Raw genomic sequence first — 14011 nt, 5'->3', positions numbered from 1 at the left:
TGCATTTGGCATGTTGTAAGTGCTCACAGAGTGATTTTGTTGTCCCACCTTCTCTACAGCTGTTAGAGCTGAACCCTGCCCAGGCATCACATCCAGCTCCTTGAGTGGTTCCGGCCCCAAGGCACATATACATGTGTACATATGTGTGTTTATTTATATTTATTTGTTTATTTATGTTTGTTTATTTATGTGTAAGTGTTTATTTATATTGATGTCTGTCTCCCCCACTCTAGTGTGTGAGTTCATTGTAGGCAGGGCATGTCACTGTTTATTGTTGTATTGTACTTTTCTAAGTACTTAGTACAGTGCGCTATACACAGGAAGCGCTAAAAAATTGACTGAATGAATGAATGAATTAGTGCGCTTTACAGGAAATACCCAATATCAAATGGCATGTCAATATCACGAACAGTGAAATTCTGGAACATGATCAATTTCCTAGCATGGAAGTTATACTCCTTTCCATACATCTCTGCTGGATGGTACCCATGAGGATATTGAATGACAGAGGATATCCAAATAACTGCTATATGAAGAGCTGAAATTGGAAAGCTGAAAGCAAGGTAATTAGAGGAAACATTTTAATACCACTGTAAAATAAAGCCTCAGACAATGCTGCACATCCAAACCAAGAGTCAACTGTGGAGGACTGACCAGTATAGTGCAAGGCCATCAAGAAAGGAGTTGCTGTTTTCTATCCAAATATTCTTAAGAGGCAAAAGAGAAAACAGTTCCAGGTGCTGCAAACATCAAACAACATAATAGAGGACAGTCTTTTTGGGTGCACAGTGTGGCTGGGATTGAGAATCTCACATCTGTCATTTTGGTCACATATGCATTCATAGATAAACTTCACTGCGGTGTCTGAATATGGAGAACAGCTGTGCATATATATTAAGGGCTTAATAAATACCATAATAAAGGGGCGGGGCGAGAGGGGAAAGCACATGAGGTGACACACTCGAAAGATGAAACAATAAAAACACAAAATAACATAGATGACAAGAACAAGGATAACTCCAAAGAATAATGGTTAGAGAAGCAGAGTTTCAAGGCTTCTCATGACTCAGAGATCAGCATTCATTCATTCATGCATTCAATCGTATTTAATCAATCAATCGTATTTACTGAGCGCTTACTGTGTGCAGAGCACTGTACTAAGCGCTTGGGAAGTACAAGTTGGCAACATATAGAGACGGTCCCTACCCAACAGCGGGCTCACAGTCTAGAAGGGGGAGACAGAGAACAAAGCAAAACATATTAACAAAATAAAATAAGTAGAATAAATATGTACAAGTAAAATAAATAGAGTAATAAATATGTACAAACATATATACATATATACAGGTGCTGTGGGGAAGGGAAGGAGGTAAGGCGGGGGGGATGGAGCGGGGTAGGAGAGGTAGAGGAAGGAGAGGGCTGAGTCTGGGAAGGCCTCCTGGAGGAGGTGAGCTCTCAGTAGGGCCTTGAAGGGAGGAAGAGAGCTAGCTTGGCGGATGTGGGGAGGGAGAGCATTCCAGGCCAGGGGGATGACGTGGGCCGGGGTTCGACGGCGAGACAGGCGAGAACGAGGCAAGGTGAGGAGATTAGCGGCAGAGGAGCGGAGGGTGCGGGCTGGGCTGGAGAAGGAGAAGAGGGAGGTGAGGTAGGAGTGGGCGAGTTGATGGACAGCCTTGAAGCCCAGGGTGAGGAGTTTCTGCCTGATGCGTAGGTTGATTGGTAACCACTGGAGATTTTTGAGGAGGGGAGTAACATGCCCAGAGTGTTTCTGGACAAAGACAATCCGGGCAGCGGCGTGAAGTATGGATTCTTCAAGTGGGGAGAGACAGGAGGATGGGAGATTGGAGAGGAGGCTGATATAGTAATCCAGACGGGATAGGATGAGAGCTTGAACGAGCAGGGTAGCGGTTTGGATGGAGAGGAAAGGGCGGATCTTGGCAATGTTGTGGAGGTGAAACCGGCAGGTTTTGGTGACAGCTTGGATGTGAGGGGTGAATGAGAGAGTGGAGTCGAGGATGACACCAAGGTTGCGGGCTTGTGAGATGGGAAGGATAGTAGTGCCGTCAACAGTGATGGGAAAGTCAGGGAGAGGGCACGGTTTAACCACACTAAAGTCCACAGCTACAGCTGATGCTGCTGCAGCCTTCCCAACACTGCAAATTTTGTCAAGATCAGTGCTGCCACTGCTTGTATCCCACCCACTGGCACCAGGAGGGTTAGGAGTGGATACCCCAGGTGGCGAGAAGAGGAGGCTGTGCAGATTACCAACACTACTACTCAGTGATCGGTGCTGTGGGACTTCAACTCTTCACTTACTCTCCTCACCACACTTGCTCTGCTCTCCTGGTCACTGGTGGAAAAGGGAAGTCTTGCACTATGGGATAGCATATGTTGTCCTGAGGTTCAGCAAGAAGCTTATGGCCAGCCCAGGAGATCAGTCCTTCCTGGGATCCCTCAAGCCTTTTGGATGCCTCCAGTCGATCAAAAGCCATCAGGTGGACTGGAGGACAATTCCTCCAAAATTTCCATCCAGATTATTTTGTTGCAAAAAGGACACTCCCATATTTTGGAGCCCTTGAATTCTAGTCCAGATGGATCTTCCAACTCCAGAGGGATATGAAGCAAGGAATAGGGATGCTCAACCTTACAAATTGCCACGTGCCTTCTGGTCCAATGTGAACTAATTTGTTGGTGCTGGGTGAGTGGTGGAGAAGATGTATATCATTGGTCTCAGTGGGGCCCCGGACAAGGAATCCTGTCCTTGTAGATTCACTGCTGCCAGCCTGCAGGGCAGTCAGCAGTGGGGTGGACCTTTCAGCAACCCCTGAGCATCACCTCTGGGCAAGATACAGCCACCAATTAAAAATGCCCAATGGGTGAGAGTGAAGGGAACATGACTGCTCTTGGACCTTTCACTGACCTGCAGTAGTGGTCAGGGGTGCAGATGAGGCAGCCCCTTTCCTCCCTGAGGCCCATGGCATCTGGAGAAGTGAAGGAGGTCCCTTCAGGACACAACCTGGGAAACGACGACCCTGTGACAAACCAGTGATGGGGGCAATAGTAAGTGATGGGCGCAGTTGGTGTAGCAGGGAACTCGGGCACAGAGGAAGCCTGAACAATCAACGGCTGGCTCAACAAGAATATCATCACATTTAAGAAATAGCCACCCATCTTAGAAAATGCTCTCAAATGACTGGCCAAACTGCAGGTGCTCCAAGCCACCCGAGTCCCAGGAGAAAATGGGACTTCCAGAGATGCCAGGGACCAATGGAGAAGATGAGGTCAGGCGGAGTTGTAGCTGGCTAAAGCAGTAATGTAATAATAATAATAATAATAATAATAATAATAATAATAATAATAATAATAATAATAATGATAATAATAATGCTTGCTGTGTGACCTTGGGCAAGTCTCTTAACTTCTCTGTGCCTCATCTGTAAAACAGGGTTTAAATATCTGTTTTCCCACTGAGACTGTGAACCCCCTCTGGGATGGGGACTGTGTCTGACCTGATTAGCTTGCATCTACCCTGCTACCTAGCACAGCATTTGGCACATAGTAAAGCACTTAACAAATACAACTATTATAATAATAATATTAAGTGCTTACTAAATGACAAGCACCGTGGTAGATACATTCAGAGCATCCACCTCCACATCAAACAGAAACTCCTCACCATTGGCTTTAAAGCATTCAATCATCTTGCCCCCTCCTACCTCACCTCGCCAACTCTCCTCCTACAACCCAGTCCTCACACTTTGCTCCTTTAGACCTAACCTTCGCACTGTACTTTGATCTCATCTATCCAGCCATTGGCCTTTTGCCCACGTCTTTCTCTGGCCTGGAATGCCCTCTCTCCTCATATCTGGCAGATAATTACTCTTCCTTCCCTTCAAAGCCTTATTGAAGGCACATCTCCTCCAAGTGGGCTTAGTCAGGGCTTAGTCCTTTTCTTCAACTCCCTTCTGCATCACCTTGACTTGGTCCCTTTATTTATCCCCCCTCACAGCCCCACATTACTTATGTAGATATCTGTAATTTATTTATTTATAGTAGTGTCTGTCTCCCCCTCTAGACTGTAAGCTTGTTGAGGGCAGGGAATGTGTCTTTTATATTGTTACATTGTGGTCTCCCAATCATTTAGTACAGTGCTCTGCACACAGTAAGCACTCAATAAATACGATTGACTTACTGACTATCCCACATGGGGCTCACAGTCTTAGGAGGGGAAATAGGCATTTAATCTTCATTTTACAGATGAGGAGACTGAGGCAGGCAGAGTTATGTGACTTGTCCAAAAATCACATAACAGGCAAATGGGAGAGCTTGGATTAGGACTCAGCTGTGTTCCTCTTCCCTTGTCCATACTGTTTTCTTTTGTAATATCATCGTCTTTCTCATTTTCTCAATCTTTTTTGAACCTTCATTAATTTGAACAACTGTTTCAAATATACAAGCTTTCTTGACTTCTAAATTTGTGTGCACTGAGAAAGCTCCTGGGTTATAGAAAACTTTGGATTTCAAATGTCTTCCAAAGAGGCAGAAGAGTTAAGAAAGAACAGAGTATTTTTATACTAAATACAGTAGGGAGGGAGGGAAAGTGCCAGAATTGGGAAAAAGAAGAGAATAAAATGTAGGTGAAGAGGGTCGTGATGAAGCAGGATCTTGGTATTGGCTTTAAAGCACTCCATTACCTTGCCTCCTCCTACCTCAACTCTCTATTCCCCTTCTACAACCCAGCCCACATACTTCGCTCCTCTAGTGCTAACCTTCTCACTGTGCCTCAATCTCACCTACTTTGCCACCGACCACTAGCCCACATCCTGCCTCTGGCTTGGAACGCCTTCTCCGACAATTACTACCCCATCCTTCAAAGACTTACTGAATGTAAATCTCCTCCAAGAGGCCTTCCCAATCTAAGGCCCCCTTTTCTCTTCTCCCACTCCGTTCTGCATCACCCTGACTTGCTCCCTTGACTCTTCCTCCCTCCAAGACCAAAAGCACTAATTCATTCAATCATATTTATTGAGCACTTTCTGTGTGCAGAGCACTGTACTAAGTGCTTGGGAAGTACAAGTCGGCAACATATCGTGATGGTCCCTACCCAACAATGGGCTCACAGTCTAGAAGGGGGAGACAGACAACAAAACAAAACAAGTAGACAGGTGTCAAAACCATAAGAATAAATAGAATTATAGCTATATGCACATCATTAATAAAATAGAGTAGTAAATATGTACAAGTAAAATAAGTAAAGTAAATGTACAAATATATACAAGTGCTGTGGGGAGGGGAAGGGGGTAGGGCAATGGGGGCAATGGGGAAGGGAGGAGGAGAGGAAAAGGGGGGTTCAGTCTGGGAAGGCCTCCTGGAGGAGGTGAGCTCTCGGTAGGGCTTTGAAGGGAGGAAGAGAGCTAGTTTGGCGGATGTGTGGAGGGCGGGCATTCCAGGACAGAGGAAGAATGTGGGCCAGGGGTCGATGGTGGGACAGACGAGAATGAGGCACAGTGAGGTGGTTAGCAACAGAGGAGTGGAGTGTGTGGTCTGGGCTGTAAAAGGAGAGAAGGGAGGTGAGGTAGGAGAGGGCGAGGTGATTGAGATCCTTGAAGCCTAGAGTGAGGAGTTTTTGCTTGATTTGTAAGTTGACAGGCAATCACTGGAGGTTTTTGAGGTGGGGAGTGACATGCCCAGAGTGTTTCTGTACAATATTATTTAATTAACTCACTCGTATACGTATCTGTGATATCTCTAGGTTGTAAGCTTGTTGTCAGGGAATGTGTCTGTTTATTGTTGCCTTGTACTCTCCCAAGCAGTTAGTATAGTGCTCTGCATGCAGTAAGCACTCAATAAATACAATTGTATGAATGGATGAATGGCAGAAACAAGAGCAGCAACAGGAACAGCAGGAGGAGCAGCAGCAGGAGCATTGAACATGAAAGCTATGGAACAGGCCTATTTGCTCGTTTGCCTAAGAACAGAAATTCCATCTGTCAAATTCACCAGCCTTAGCCACCTAGATATGAAGCTGACCTATCACAAAACCGGGGCCGCCAGTTTTGATGGTAACCTCTCTCTCTGGCACAATTTGTGTGCCGCCTTGCCCAGAGGCAGGGGAATGGTCCTTCCAGATTCTTTGCCTTTCCTGGGATCCTAACCATCTTTGTCCTCCTCTGTCATGATAGGCAGCTCCCCTTAAACAGATGTTATGTTGGGCCTAAGCCAGGGTGTCTTTGTCATGTATGCCCATGTCTCAAGTTGGACCTGAACTTTGGCTTGAAGTCACAGCGGGCAAGGTGACCTCATCTTATGAAAGACCCAAAGAGCTCTTCCAACCACTTCTCCCTGCCTCCTGGGACCAGGTAGTTGTACCAGGTAGTTGTCCAGAGTTGCCCTGAGAAGGCAGCAGGAATGGTTAGTGGGGGGTGAAAGAAGTTCTGGTGCATACCAGCAGGACAGTAGGTGTGGGCTGGACACAGCTTGGGGGTCCCAGTGACCTCCTCTTGGCAGTAGAAGCCTGGCTGGCAGGGGATGCAGGCATCCGACCCTCGTTTGGACTGGTACTCCCCTGGGGGACACAGGATTGGCCGAGCTGCACCCTCCTGGCAGAAATGACCCTGTGAATTGAGGACATATGGCTCAAATGTTGCCTCTGAGGTCCCAGCCACATGGGGTGCCTTGACCAGGGGACAAATAGGAGTTTTTCCATGCCAGCTGGACCAACTAGAATGACTAGTCCTGCAGTGAACACAATGAACAAGGGCAGGGGAGCTGTGGGGAGTAGGACTGGGGGCCGCAGCACTCAGAGGATGGGAGAAGGAAATAACAGGGCAGTGGGGGAGAGAAACAGTTACCAGGTGCTCAGAGGAAAGGAATAGGGGAGACAGCTGGACATTTGGAGAATAAAATGAACCATGTAAATCCATACAAATCCATGTACCTGGTACATTAACTCTTACTATTTCTGGTTCAAGATGGAACTGCTGAAGGCTAGTACCTTGGGGTACAGGAATGCCGTGGAGCTGAAGGAGCTGATGTCACCAGGGTAATAGAAGTCAGCTGCACAAGGGCCTGTAGGGAGTCAAGACCATCCTGGGCACAGAAGAACCCAGCAGGGCAAGGCTGACAGGATCTCTCTGAGGAACCTCCTGGGAAGAAAACAGTGTCACCAAGTCAAGCACAATCTCCTGCTCATGGTCCTCCTGTGTACAAATCAATCTAAAGCATAACAGTGGTCCTTCTCCCCCTACAGGTTGATGCACTCACCAGAGATGTTTCCCAGGGTCCCCATTGGGCATGGAACAGGTGCTACAGTCCCCTCTGGTCAGTAATGCCCAACTGGGCAGAGTCTATTGAGTCGGAATGCTGCTGATCTGCGTGGGATGACATTGGTGGCTCCACCCTCACAGTAATAGCCGGCTAAGCAGAGACCTGGTGGATAGAACCAGACAAACTAGGGGGCCAGACTTAGTGCTACGGGCTTCTCTGGGGGCCAGGGGCTCAGACCTGCCAATAATAATAATGATAACAATAATAATAATAATAATAATAGTGGTATTTTTTAAGCACTTATTATGTGCCCGGTACTGTACCAAGCACTGGGGTAGATAAAAGCAAATCAGGTTGGACACAATCCCTGTCCCATGTGGGGCTCACATTCCCAATCCCCATGGGACTAGTTTCCTGGATATCTGGGCTAACAGAAAGCTCTCCTGCTCAGCCTCATGGGTCACTGGTGATCTAAGATAGACTGATTGTGTCATTTGTTTAGCGCTAACTCTGAGCCAAGGACAGTACTAAGTGCTGGGATAGATACAAGATAATCAGATCGGTCATTTAAGGGCAACCATCAGCAGCATGACAAGACTCTTGACCCTTCCTCTGCTTTCTGCTGAGATTTTCCCCAAATCGTCATGGGCCATGGCAAAATATACATGTTATTTGCATATAGTAGGTAATATCATCGCTGCTCTGGACTCTCCCTCTCCCCCATAGCCTCCTTGGCCTCACTGTCCTTCCCTGAAGGGGTTTCTACACTCCGGCATCATCACATACAATAGAACTTACCGCCAGGGTACGAGCGGCCTTCTCCTGGGCAGTACTTTCCAGCTGGGCAAGGTTGGCATGCAGTGGGAGAGAATGCCCCATCCAGGGGATTCAGGGTTCCCTCTGGGCACGGCTGAGCTGAGGTTGTCTGTAGTGGGCAGTAGTGACCTAGGATAATCCAATGTCTGATTCAGAACCCAATTCTAGAATTCCCCACTTAAATACTGTCTTGGAGGATGTATTTTCTATGGAGTTTATGGCTTGTTATTCCTTTCCAGAGATCATCTGTTTTTTTAACTGTACACTTAGTCAGTGGTACTGACTGAGTGCCCTCTGTGAACAGAGGCCAGTATTGGAAGCAGAGGGGAGTTGGAGAAGAAGACACGGTCCCAGTTTCAGGAAGCTAAGGGCAAGACACATGATCATGCAAGTCTACAGAAAACATAAAGGACAGTTAATTGAAATAAGTGTTCATGAATACAATCAGAGAAGAACAGTGTATGCAAATTAACTACAGTGATGCTAAGGAGTGCTGGAGGAATTACCATATTTTACTCATATAAATGCTCCACTTTGGGGCATGATTTCTGCTACCCCAAAACAGGTGAGGAGCTACTATGTGTAGAATTGTCTCGCAATAATGGAAGTGTTAGAAAAAAGTTAAGAAGGTTAAAAAAAGGAGGAGGAAAGGAGGGGAGAAGGAAGAGAAAGGTAAGAGGGTACTTGAGATTGCACCTCAGTCCAACTGAAATTTCCCAAGTACTGCATCCTCAGTGAATGATGGCAATTCTCCCTCACTGCTTCTCCTGCTACTTCAGCATTTCCTGAGCCTGAACCCCAAGTGTTCTGCCTCTACTTCTCTTCCTACCTTGTGTTGGCTGGCTGCTATCACTGCTTATAAAATATATCCGTTTTTTCCACCTCAAAAATAGGTGGGGTTGGGAGGGATTATGCAGTGGAGGGAGGTATGTGAGTGATTAAGGTAATTTCTAGATCAGGGGAAGATCACCTGGGAAGCTTCCTGGAGGAAATGGGTTTTACATAGGCTGACCTCATAAGGACTGCCAGGAAAATCACCCATTTTAAAGATGTGGAAACTGAAACAGAGTCATATGGTGAGTCAAGAATAAAATTCAAGAGGCCCCCAGGGTGAATTCTGAACTCACCAGAGCAAGGGCTATCCTCCCTCCCCTTCCCAAAGAGCAACAGAATTGGCCTCACAGTGTCACCTCAAAAACGTTTCATTAGCAAGGGCTTCTTTTCATTTCATTTATATAGAACATATGTTATGAGCACTCTACTCTTCCCATTCAAACTTAAGGTGATATTGGTGTCTTCAAAATTACTCTTCTTAAATTTATTTTCCTCACACATAAAACAATAAAATGAGTGCCTAATGTGTATATAGAGCACATTCCTAAGCTCTTGGGAGAGTCCTAGTAGAATAAGACATGATCCCTGTCCACAAATAATTTTCAGTCTGTGAGGGGACAGACAAAAAGTGATAAAATGATAGGAGGGAGAAGTGGTCAAAAAGTAGAGTATGTACATTGATGAGGACTGAAGTGTAACGGAAATTAATAATAATAGTGGGATGTAATAATAATGGGAAGTACCATAATAATTGTTAAGCACTTACTATGTGCCAAGCACTATTCTAAGCACTGGGGAAGATACAAATCAATCAATCAATCAATCGTATTTATTGAGCGCTTACTGTGTGCAGAGCACTGTACTAAGCGCTTGGGCACTACAAGCTAGCAACATATAGAGACAGTCCCTACCCAACAGTGGGCTCACAGTCTAGAAGGGGGAAATGATGACGGCATTTGTTACGTGCTTACCATGTGCAAAGCACTGTTCTAAGCACTGGGGGGGATACAGGGTGCTCAGGTTGTCCCACGTGGGGTTCACAGTCTTAGTCCCCATTTTACAGATGAGGTAACAGGCTCAGAGAAGTTAAGTTACTTGCCCAAGGTCACACATCAGACGTGGTGGAGCCGGGATTCAAACCCATGACCTCTGACTCCAAAGCCCATGCTCTTTCCATTGAGCCACACTGCTGCTAATCAGGTTGGACGCAGTCCCTGTCCCACCTGGGACTCACACTCTTAATCCCTATTTTACAGATGAAGTAACTGAGGCCCACAGAGTTAAAAGACTTGCCTAAGATCACACAGCAGACATGTGGCAGAGCAGGGATTAGTACCCAGGTCTTTCTGATGTCCAGACCTGTGCTTTATCCATTAAACCACATTGCTTCTCTTGTAGTGAGTGTAAGTCCTGAGATGACAGTAGGGAAAATGTGATTTGGAGACAAGAGTGTTGTACTGTACTTTCCTAAAGTCTTAGTACAGTGCTCTGCACACAATAAATGTTCATTAAATACCACTGATGGATCTGGTACCTGGGAAAGTCTCCCATAGTAGGTGGAATTTCAGAATCAATCAATCTATCTATCGTGTTTATCGAGTGTTTATTGAGTGAAAAGCAGGTTGGCTTAGTGGAAAGAGCACGGGCTTGGGAGTCAGAGAACATGGGTTCTAATCCCAGCTCTGCCACATGTCAGCTCTGTGACTTTGGGCAAGCCACTTCACTTCTCTCTGTCGCAAAGTGTGAGCGCCATGTGGGACAACTTGATTACCCTGTATCTACCCCAGTTCTTAGAACACTGCTTGGCACGTAGTATGCACTTAATACCATAATTATTATTATTACTACGTGCAGAGCACTGAACTAAGTGCTTGATCACTGTACTAAGCATTTTGAAGAGTTTTGAGGGTTTTAAAGATGGGGAGAGCTGTGGTCTTGAGGATTTGAAGAGGAAGACAGTTCTGAGCAGAAGAAAGGACATAAGCAAGCATGGGTCTGGGAGTCGGAAGGACCTGGGTTCTAATCCCGACTCCACCATTTTTCTGGTATGAGACCTTGTGCAAGTCACTTCAATTCTCTGTGCTTCAGTTCTTTCATCTGTAAAATGGGGATTAAGAATGTGAGCCCCATGTGGGACAAGAACTGTTTAACCTGATTAACTTGCATCCACCCCAGAACTCATAATATTGCTTGGCACATAGTAAGTGCTTAATAAGTACCATATTCATGATTATTATTATTATTGTTATTATTATTAAGCAAGGAGCTAGAGGTGGGAGAGTAGAGAATGATGCAAATGAGAAAGTGAGCTTGAGAGGAATGGACAGTGTAAACTTAGGTGTAGTGGGAGAAGAGAGTGGATAGGTAAGAGGGAGAGAACTAATGAAGTGGCTTAGAGCCAATGATCAGGACTTTCTTCTTGATGCGAAGAGCAGTGTCTAACCATTGAAGGATTTTAAGAAGCAGGGAGATGTGTACAAAATGATGGTTCAGAAAAATAACTCCAAGTAGAAGACTGAAGTTTGGACTGGAGCAGGGAAATACTGAAGGCAGGGTGGTTCTCAAGGAGACTGTAGCAAATGTACATTCCCAGCCCTGACCGCTCTTCTTCCCGGCAATCTGGCATTTCCTCCTACCTTCAAGATATATCTACTTGGATGTCCCACCAATACCTCAAATCAAACATGTCCAAAACTGGACTCCTTATCTTCCAACCCAAACCTTTCCTCTCCATCATCATCATCATCAATTGTTATTTATTGAGCACTTACTATGTGCAGAGCACTATACTAAGCGCTTGGGAAGTACAAATTGGCAACATATAGAGACAGTCCCTACCCAACAGTGGGCTCACAGTCTCCTTGTCTTTCCCATCACTGTAGACAACACCACTAGCCTCCACACCTCCCAAGCCGGTAACCTTGGCATTGTCCTAGATTCACCTTTCTCATTCCACCCACATATTCAATCTGTCACCAACTCCTGCCTTCACAACATTGCTAAAATCCACCCTTTTCTTTCCAACCAAACTGCTACCGTGCTGGTCCAAGCACTTATCCTATCCAGCCTTGACTACTACATCTGCCTCCTCACTATCCTCCCAGCCTCCTGCCTCTTCCCACTCCAATTCATACTTAACTCTGCTGCATAAATCGTTTGTCCACAAAAACATTCAGTTCCCATCTCACACTCCTCAAGAACCTCCAGCGGTGGCTCACCTACCTCTGCAACAAACAGAAACTCCTTACTATTGGCTTTAAAGCACTCAGTCAGCTTGCCCCATCCTACCTAACCTCACTAATATAGTCAGTCAATCATGTTTATTGAGTGCTGAGCATATTGAGTGTATTTACTGTGTGCAGAGCACTGTACTACGCACTTGGGCCAATACAACAATATAATAATCACATTCCCTACCTACAACAAGCCTACGGTACTGAAGAGGCCGAGGTGGGCCGCTTGGGGCGGGGGGGGGCGCCCGAGAGAGCCGCACCACGAACACGCGCGCCAGCCTGAGACCGACCGAAGGGACAGGACGGACTCCCCCTCCCTCCGGGATTCAACCCGAAGAAGGGCCGCCTAGCCGCGCCGCGCCGCGCCGCGCCGCGCCAGCCGGGGTGGGCGGAGCGGGGCTCCATCGAGGCTCGGCCAATGGGAGGGCGGAGGCGGCGCGGGGAGCCAATGGCGGGGCGAGGGGGGACACCAGCCGGCCAATGAGGAGGGAGCTAGCGCGGAGCGCGTTTTCTACCGCCCCCTCCCGGGCTCGCCAGGAGGGAGGGAGCCGCAGAACCCGGATAACCCCCACCCCTCGCGCGCGCGCCTTGGGGATGCGCCGTCTCGTGACCAGGTGCGCGTGCGCCCCGAGGGGGGGGGGTGTCTCTGCGCCCGACCCCCGCGTGAGGGGCCCGCCGCGCAGGCGCAGAGGGTGGGCGACGCGGCGGGGAGGGCCGCGTGCGCAGGCGCGGGCCGGGCGGCGGGGTGTGCGCCTGCGTGGCGCGAGGGTTCGCGCTTACCCGGGACCCCGACGGTTACATCAGCCTGCGAGGGTGTGCGGTAACGCAGCGCACCGCACAGCAGCGCACCACACCGCGACTTCCGACCCAAGGGCCGCCCCCACCCCCACGTCATGGCCCGTGACGTTGACCCCCCGGTCACAGAGGGGAAGTGGCCGTTGGCCAGTCTGCCTCCCTCCCTCCCTCCCTCACTGAGAGAAGGGTAAGCAGGCCGGCCTCCTCAGGTGACGGGAGCAGGGCAGGCCTGAGGGAAATCCCGTGGCCCACCCTTTCCAAAGATCGCACTTCAAAACCCTACTGAGAGCTCACCTCCTCCAGGAGGCCTTCCCACACTGAGCCCCCTCCTTCCCCTCCCCACAGCACCTGTATATATGTTTGTACCCATTTATTACTCTAATTTGTACATATTCTATTTATTTTATTTTGTTCATTCATTCATTCAATCGTATTTATTGATCGCTTACTGTGTGCAGAGCACTGTACTAAGTGCTTGGGAAGTACAAGTTGGCAACATATAGAGACAGTCCCTACCCAACAGTGGGCTCACAGTCTAGAAGGGGGAGACAGAGAACAAAACAAAACATATTAACAAAATAAGATAAATAGAATGAATCTGTACAAATAAAATAGAGTAATACGTACAAACATATATACAGTTGCTGTGGGGAGGGGAAGGAGGTAAGGAGGGGGGATGGGGAGGGGGAGGAGGGGGAAAGGAAGGAAGGGGCTCAGTCTGGGAAGGCCTCCTGGAGGAGGTGAGTTCTCAACAGGGCCTTGAAGGGAGGAAGAGAGCTAACTTGGCAGATGTGCGGAGGAAGGGCATTCCAGGCCAGGGGGATGACATGGGCTGGGGGTTGACAGCGGGACAGGCGAGAACGAGGCACAGTGAGGAGATTAGCGGCAGAGGAGCAGAGGGTGCCAGGTGGGCTGTAGAAGGAGAGAAGGGAGGTGAGGTAGGAGGGGGTGAGGTGATGGAGAGCCTTGAAGTCGAGGGTGAGGAGTTTCTGCCTGATGCATAAGTTGATTGGTAGCCACTGGAGATTTTGGATGCTCGAACTGCTGAACGCATCCACGGCGGGGAC

The 14011-nt window shown here is 47.8% G+C and overlaps 1 long non-coding RNA gene across 1 annotated transcript; it reads right to left on the bottom strand.

The window, feature by feature from the left end:
• Positions 1 to 6466: 6466 nt before the first annotated feature.
• LOC119935228 lies at positions 6467 to 12992 on the bottom strand. The gene is made up of 5 exons (XR_005453117.1): positions 12930 to 12992; positions 8065 to 8211; positions 7264 to 7428; positions 6995 to 7145; positions 6467 to 6614 (listed from the first exon to the last, which is right to left on the bottom strand). It is a non-coding gene; the product is annotated as an uncharacterized LOC119935228 (long non-coding RNA).
• Positions 12993 to 14011: the final 1019 nt, after the last annotated feature.

This window comes from Tachyglossus aculeatus, chromosome 11, assembly GCF_015852505.1.
Source record: "Tachyglossus aculeatus isolate mTacAcu1 chromosome 11, mTacAcu1.pri, whole genome shotgun sequence".
Taxonomy (NCBI): domain Eukaryota; kingdom Metazoa; phylum Chordata; class Mammalia; order Monotremata; family Tachyglossidae; genus Tachyglossus; species Tachyglossus aculeatus.
This window is presented reverse-complemented; position numbering and strand designations above follow the sequence as displayed.